We start from the raw sequence: 6,926 nt of genomic DNA, 5'->3' as shown, positions 1-6,926 counted from the left end.
AAAAGGGCAGTATTTGTGACACAATTCTGAAGTCAAGTCCAATTCGGCAACAAACGGAGCTCCCTGCTCCTGGTCTGAATGTATTTTATAAACTAATTGACGAAAAAAAGAAACCTCCCTAACGGATGTGAGAAAGCGTCTGGTTTCCTGGCGACCGCAAACAAACCCGACCCCGAGGCTTCCACCAGGTTAGCCGGACAGGTGCCACGCTGAGCGGCTCCTCATGAGGTCGACCGTCCAGGCAAGTACATTTAACCATTAAAACCCGGATCCTCTTCATCTGAATGTATTTTGTTCTCCTTCTTTCCTCCTTATTTGTTAACACTTCACCATATAATGTTTTCGCAGTTAAAAAGGGGAATATAACAGACGTGTTGTACTAGTGTAATCGCTTAAAAGCCGTCGTAATGAGGTGCTTATACATGGTGAGGCTGGACGGAGGGCGTCTACCTGAACCAGGGCAACTTGTGCCCGGTCTGCCCTTCTGCAGGGCTGTACAGGTAGGCTGCACTCGGGTTCACTCATGGACGAGGCACACGGACAGTGAATTTCCTACCATCACTCATCGTTATCCTAAATTAGGTTTTATAGCCGTGTGCTTGAGGCAGGCACCCATAAACCGCGCAGAACGTCACGTAGGGAACCTCGACCCGGTGTGTTCGGAAGTGCATGGCTCTGTTGCGTTGTTGGTATAGATTGCGAAATGCTGCCTTATTGACAGGTGATCGAACTACGGGTACCCTGCTGGCCTGGGGTACCGGTTCACCCGGCCGTAGGGAAGTTTGCTCTATTTAAACGCAAGCTTGAGTGCATATTCCGTTGGCTTGGGGCCCCTTTGCAGAATCCACAGCAAAACGTCACCTGGAGGAGGCGAAACTCAAGTGGATCCGACTGGATTAATATTTAACACCCCGTTTATCATAGGGAGAGGACACACACACACACACACACACTGAACTACACATCTATGAGGAGAAATGGGGTAGAGGTGATAAGCTGGCAGGCCAGCTCATTAGCAGCCTCCTGCCTGGGACCTCTCTAGGCAACGGACGAGAGAGCAGTTAGCAGCCTTTATTTCTCTGGTGGGCTAAGATTAGATAACACTTTATTGATCCCTAAGGGGGAATTCAGTTGTCACAGCAGGTCTCCTTGCGCGATGCAAGGGTTAAGAAGATAACAACCTCTTCTTCTGACGATGTCATTGCCTGGTAAAAACAATAGAACGGTGGCAACAGAGCACATGGCTGATAATATCCTATACATCCACTCAAGTATAGGACAGCATAGCGATTTTAGTCGGTAATCCTCTTTGCTAATAGCCTTAGCCCTTTGGACATGGCGTCTTAGTGGGGGACTTGTGGTTGCTGAGATGCCCTTCCCACCGTTGTGCAAAGCAATGTTTTCTTGCTTTTCGGATATTAATTGTTCTTTGGAATGGTCTTTGATTTAGCCAAGTTCAGACACAAAGCTCCATACATGGACAGCTGTCCTCGACTGACTGACTGTGAACCATGCCAACTTTAGGGGTAGCGTCCAAGAGTGATGACAATTTCCTTTGTTTACTAGATGCATGATGTCTGCTGTTCATGTTTATAGCAGTGTTAATGGGCAAACATTTGACTGGGTTTCCTTTCCTGTCTCGTGTGTGTGTGTGTGTGTGTGTGTGTGTGTGTGTGTGTGTGTGTGTGTGTGTGTGTGTGTGTGTGTGTGTGTGTGTGTGTGTGTGTGTGTGTGTTACAGTATTAGTCAGATCTGTAACCTGTGGCTTGTGTAGTAATTCCAGTCTGGGTGTCTGTTGTTCGCGGGGGTGGGAAGCAAGGGGGCTTTAACACACACACACACACACACACACACACACACACACACACACACACACACACACACACACACACACACACACACACACACACACACACACACACACACACACACACACACACACACACACACACACACACACACACACACACACACTGAACAGATGGCGCCAAGAACAACAGTTCTTCAGTGGAGGGATTCTGGTGTCGCCAGGCTGATCAGAGAGGCTTCTGGGAGGGAGCGAAGAACATGATTTCTGAGCACCCAAGAAACTCTGCCGTTGGTTCAAAGCAAGGGAAATATATTCAGAAACACGTGTGCGTATATATTTATATTTTGAGCACACAAAAACTCTGCTGTTAGTTCAAAACAAGAAAAAATAATACTTTATCTGTATTTTTTAAGACAATATCGTCATTATATAAAATTAGCTATTATGATGACACAATTGTTAAAATGCAACAATAGCAATAAAATACAACAGTAGAATGATATCAATACTTGTGATAAATACTATTGCCCAAACTTAAGGACAAACACAGAAGTCAGGATTAGATCTGGGAGATCTTTCTGTTGATGTTGTTCCGGCTCATATGTATAACAGAAGTACAACGGTCCAGCGCTACTAGGTCCAAGTCTTGAAAGCGTTCAGCGCTCGCCACGGAGACGGGCGACTGGTCCACAGTCAAGTCCTACCGGGGTGACCGTAGTCGTACCGGGGTGACGTATTCATACCTGCGGCGTCCGCTGTGCGTGCCTGTGGGAGGCGGTCACCTCGTGGAACTCCCCCGGTCTGTCGGGGAATCCGCCGGGCAGAAATAAGACAGGCATCAATGTCTGAAGAGCAGAGGCCTGTTTGATTCCTGTTGTTATGAGTGGTTGCTTGTGGGGGTCGGATCCACGATATAAGACATCAACAACACAGAGCGCTGTTCTCAGGAGAGCGTCGGCCATCTATTTTCATCTGCATTCGCGGTCGTGTTTGTTCAGCTGCATTCCTGGGTTGCTAACGATTTTGTGGAACAGATTTGACAAATCGCATGTATCTTGTTTTTCCGTTTGTGTGCTACATTTACATTTAGGCAATTTTTCAGACGCTTTTATCCAAAGGGCCTTACAATATGTACATTTATCAGAAGAAAGAGAATCAACAATATATCCCTGTCAGTGCAGTAAGTATTTTCGTGCCAAGCACTAACAATTGCTAGGTTAACCCAAGATAGCTAGGATAAGATGCTACATGATGATAAATACTATTCTCAAGTGCCAGGACGTACAACATACAATAAGTGCGAACATTAAATGACAGGACGTCATTTGAAACAGTCAGCAAACTGTGTTGTAGGCTAATGAAACTCTCAGCAGCTCTCGAGGGAGTCTGCGTTCCTGTGGCAGCCTTTTCTGTGTTTTCACGTCCTCTGCCGTGTTTTTCTCCCTCCTCCTCATCACACGGCACTCGGGGTCAAAGGTCTCCATGGCTTAGTGTCCTTTTAATAACGCTGACTTCTGGAAACGAGAGCCGACCCTTAATCCCCTGCCGATGAATTTCCGACCGTGCCGTGGTCGGTCGACCGCTCCTCTGTTTAACTTGTGTGTTTTATGTTTGTTTCTGATGGACGTATCGGGGTGTTTTCAGAGCCTTGACGTTCTCTGTGTTATGTCACTGAGGCCTCAGCCTCTCAGTCTGTCGGGGAGTTTATTGTTTTTTCCGAACGGGTTTGATGTCTTTGAGCTTCTGTGCACTTTTGTTCAGCCTTTTCAAATTCGATGTTTGTGGAAGGAGTGAGTGAGTTTCATGATGAAACTTTGTTAAAGCAAAAGGTTGTTAAAGCAAAAGGTTGATGCTGAGAACTTTGTATGCTGCGGACGCAATTCAATTTGCTGTCATCATATCTTATAGAAATTCTTTGAATGCCATTTTGTTGGACGTGTTTAGAAGAAAATATCAAATCTGTAGTGGTTTCTATTTCATCTACTTTTTCATTGTTCAAAATCTCCTGATAGGACGTTAGTTAGTACAACGTCCAATCAGAAACAACCGACACCAACCATCTCTTCACATCGACCGATAGCGATTGGCCTAACGGAGTAAGACGTAAATTGGTCAAACCGAACATCAGCCATCCCATAATACACTTCACAGCCTTAATCCTTGGGAACTTGTGTGGTTCTTCAGTGCAGTCCATACGGTCGAATCCTCCTATGAGCGGTCCATTCAGTCGAATCGCAAGACACATTATTGGAAGGAGCCAGGACTAGTCTTGGCTTTGGAGATCTGAAACCTCAAAACATTGAAATCCACCGGGAGAATGTACTGTATGTGTGTGGGATGGGGGGGGGGGGTGTTTCTCAGCAGGGGGTAGAACTAGGCCTCCTTGGATCAGGATGCTTGGGTCCTCGTTTCCTGAATGAGTCATGGTCAGTGTTCATTTCAATTTGCTGGAAACTTTGCACGATGGACTGCTGTGAGGTCAGTCTAAGGCCTATTGGGAACACATTGTTCTTGGCTACAGTACAAGTACAATATTACAATAACGATGTATAAGAAGTATTATTTATATACCGTTCAGCTTCAGAAGCGCGGTAGAAGCGCTTTGGAAATGTTTTATAAAGAGAAATGTTGATACTTTATCGACAAGTTGAGGACATGAGGTTTATGGTCTCGTTTAAGGTGTGGCGCATTCCTGACATCCAGCTGGCCTTTCAACATTATGTTCAATGTTTGCTCATGGGCCAAATACAAATCCAACCTAATATGCGACAGTAAGTGGACAAACGGCTTCATATTGGTCATGTTGTCATATCATCTGAGCCCTGCTGTACCCACAGGCACATTACTGAACGCTCCTCCTCCACCACATCACAGCTCCAGACGATCTTTGACTCCATGGCCCCCAGTATCTGTCTGCTCTTTATTTATTCATGGGGTCGATGAGGTTTTAGAGAGGGAACCCAGCCAATTGGTGCCATGAGACTCAGTTTCTGGGTTCCTTTTTTTGAAAGCTGTATTGATTCGGTGTGTTTGGTATTAATAAAACGTTGACGCAACTGTGGAGGAACACGGATTAGAAGTACATTTCACATGCAGGACTCTTGGCACATCTTGATCCACTGAAACATGACACAAAGTTATACCATAGGGGGTTTGCAGCATAATCGTCAGACTGTCTGTTGGAGATGTATTTTCATTTCAACCTTGGTTAAAACAAATAGGTCATCGTCCGCATCCGCTTGGTATGAGTATAGTGGGCCTACGCTTATTGTTTCCTCGACGTGTCTGGGGGTGAGTGGGAGCAGAGTGGTTTCACTGGAGATAGGTCTCCATCTGGGAATAATAAGCTAAATCCAGCAGCTCCTTCCCACACACTCTTTATGTAGCTTGGCCAGCGAAGATCTATTGCTGGAGTTGGTCTGTGTGGAGGGAAAATCCAATAGTATGCCCCGAGCCACCTTCTACAGACCTTATAGCCTGCTCTCTCTCTCCCTCTGTCTGATTGGTCGAATTCTCCTCCTTATTTAAATTCTCGCCACACGTTTTTTGGATTATCAATAAAACATTTTCGGTGACTTGTTTTGTGTGTGTGTTGACTTTTGACACCTGCCATTGTTTATGCCAGTTATTTTATGAAGCATTTGCTACTGTCTTGATGAAAATGTATTCACCTTCACATTCCTGTGAAAGGGAATTAAAACCCAAAGAAAGCCGGAGGTTCATCCGACTAAGCGTCTGTGGTCGGGCAGCCATTGTTATTCAAATGTTCTGCTTTACAATCGCCTCCACCCACCTTGTTACCCGGACTTCCTCTGCTCTTAAGCTGTCTGATCGCTGCTTGGCGGGGGACAGTTGTGGAATAATCAAAGCTCTGGTTCTTGTGGCCCTCAGAGGCCTGCACTCGGGGTCCAAAATGAACAAATGTCACCAGCCCATGATGGCTACATTTGACATTTTGGCAGTTGGTAAAATGTGTGGGCACATATTAAAAGAACTGCTTGGTCGGTCGATTTTTCCACTCCGGCAGGTAAATGAATACACATTGACGGCTGCCTATACTTTGGTTGTTTGAGTTCTTGCCTGACTTTCAAGGGACCAACCGATCCCAAACTCATGTTCAATGTTGTTCAGACGAAGAAACCTTGTTCTTTTGCCTGGCAAACACAAAGTCTCGGACGTGTGTTGAAACTAGCTTGAATGCGGCCTGCGACCGTTGATCAGGAAACATTTATAGATAACCAGGCCAAACCTCTAAACCCCTCTTGCGCCTACCACCTTCTCCTCCACCCAATGGCCCATTAATTATAAGCTTATGTCAATCCCTGAGTCAGAGCAGTATTGCCTCCTGTATGACAGGCTCCGCCCCCTGATTATGATGATTATTATGTGGGCGGGGCCAGAGCTATTAATCACACACAGGGGCCCAGGGCTCAAAACATACGCTCATGCCTGTCTGTTCCAGGGAACTGCCCTAGAGGTATGTTTTACAGCTGACTGCACCCCCTTTGCGTCACTGGGTTTTATTTTTTGCCTCCATTTTCCTCGTCTTGATACCGTTCTTATCCTGGTGGGTCGAGGTGAGTGGAATTTGCTTTTTGATTGGCAGTGAGACTCCAATAGGGTGCAAGGGGTCAAGGGTCGTCAGCTGACTGCTTCTTCTGTTGACACTACTTCTGATTTGAAGAGTGAAGAGAAAAACCTCAGTCACCCACGCTTTTACGAATGGCAGCCTAATCATTGTGGTGTAGTTTAACTTCAGAGGGGGGCAGGTAGGAGATTACACAGCCAAACATTTCAGGGTGATGTGGTAGAGGTTCTTTGAAGAGTTCTCTGATTACTTATCTGGGTAGCGGGAAGAACGGGCAGTAGGGAACTCTTAAACTTCTGGAGGAAGTGCTCTATAACTTCTGTAGGAAGAACACCTTACTTCTGCCAAAGCTTGTTTGTAATGAGATCTCAAACCTTTCTGTCTTCTTAAGTCATGCCTCATTAGAGTCGGATTCCAAGCAGTAAGTTTTGACTTGACTTTATTTAGCTTTTCCCACAAACCATGACCCGCAGAACTCCAAACGGTCCGTTGTTTACTCGATGACCAACAGCAAAGCTTGTTATATGT

The 6,926-nt window shown here is 45.7% G+C and overlaps 1 protein-coding gene across 10 annotated transcripts in view; it reads left to right on the top strand.

Moving 5' to 3' along the window:
* Positions 1-7: 7 nt before the first annotated feature.
* Positions 8-6,926, top strand: part of eps8a (EGFR pathway substrate 8a, signaling adaptor) — a 40,775-nt gene continuing 33,856 nt past the window's right edge. For 4 of the 10 annotated variants that reach the window (XM_030353139.1, XM_030353136.1, XM_030353135.1 and 1 more), the window contains exon 1: positions 6,244-6,387. The gene's annotated coding sequence lies outside the window, so the exon portion shown is untranslated. Of the gene's footprint in view, positions 242-6,238; positions 6,388-6,926 lie in introns of those variants that run through there. The other 6 variants (XM_030353142.1, XM_030353138.1, XM_030353143.1 and 3 more) reach the window with 5 other exon arrangements.

The sequence above is a fragment of the Gadus morhua genome, chromosome 4, assembly GCF_902167405.1.
Source record: "Gadus morhua chromosome 4, gadMor3.0, whole genome shotgun sequence".
Lineage (NCBI taxonomy): Eukaryota > Metazoa > Chordata > Actinopteri > Gadiformes > Gadidae > Gadus > Gadus morhua.
Note: the sequence above shows the minus strand (reverse complement) of the source record. Positions and strands in the feature narration are given on the sequence as shown.